We start from the raw sequence: 1171 nt of genomic DNA on the forward strand, positions 1-1171 counted from the left end.
CCATAACTCTTTATCCCTTACCTTTATTTCTCCCTTTATCTACTCTTCTTCTCCCCCTTCGTTCTCGACTTTTGTCCCATATTCTCCTACCTATCCTTTCTCCCTCCTACGCCCAAACATCATTTACTCCTCTCTCTCAAACATCACACTCTCTGATCCCTCTCACCTCCCTCACTCCCCCATCCTCTCTCCTCCTCAAACTTCACCCACCCACCCCCTTCTTTCCTCTTCCCCTTCCTTCCCCACTTCAACCATCGACTATTCCTCCCCTCTCTCCCCTCCTCCTCCCCACCCACCGTTCCCTCCCTCTCCCCTCTTCACCTACCGACTATACTCTCCCCTCTCTCTCCTCCCTTCCCCTCACCACCCAACCTTCCTCCCATGCCCTTCACCACCCACCCTTCCTCCCCTCTCCTTCCTCACCCCCATCTCCTTCCTCCCCTCCTATCTCCTTCCTTCCCCTCACCCCCTCCCTTCCTCCCCTTCCCTCCCTCTCCCCTCTCTCCCTCCCCTCTCTCCCCTCACCATCCACAAACAATGACTCCCCTCCCTCCCCTCACCTCTCCACCTCTTCCCCTCCTCTCCCCCGACCCACACTTCCTCCTCTCCCCTCCCCAAGCCACCCTTCCCCTCCTCTCCCCTCCCCAACCCACCTTCTTTTCCCTTCCCCCACCCACCATCCCCCCGTCTGTCTCCCCTCTCCAACCCACCCTTCCTGCCTCCTCTCCCCCAACCCACACTTCCTCCTCCCCCTCTCCTCCCTCCCCTCTCACCACCACCCCTTCCCCCTCACCACCCCCCTCCCCCCAACACACCCGCCGCAATTGGCCCCTCGCCTAATGGAGCCGCCCAGATGACGAGTCTCTCCCCGCCCGCGCCCTCTCTAATCACAACCCCATAAATCCGCCTCTGCTACAACCGCCTCTAAAAAAAAAAGAAGAAAAAAAAAAAAAGCCACCCCGCCCCCCTTCACCCCCCCCCCCACACTCCCCAAAGGCCATTGTTGTCCTAGGGGCCTCTCCGAAGGGCGTCTCGGCGATTGATTCCTCTCCTGGGGATTGGGGGTGGGGTGGGGAGAGGGGGGGGAAGGCCGGGGGGAGGGGGGGGTATCGGAGGAGATCCTTCAAGGCGGGATAAGGGGGATTTGGGGAGGGAGTTGGGGTGGGGAGGA

Source organism: Penaeus vannamei, chromosome 3, assembly GCF_042767895.1.
Source record: "Penaeus vannamei isolate JL-2024 chromosome 3, ASM4276789v1, whole genome shotgun sequence".
Lineage (NCBI taxonomy): Eukaryota > Metazoa > Arthropoda > Malacostraca > Decapoda > Penaeidae > Penaeus > Penaeus vannamei.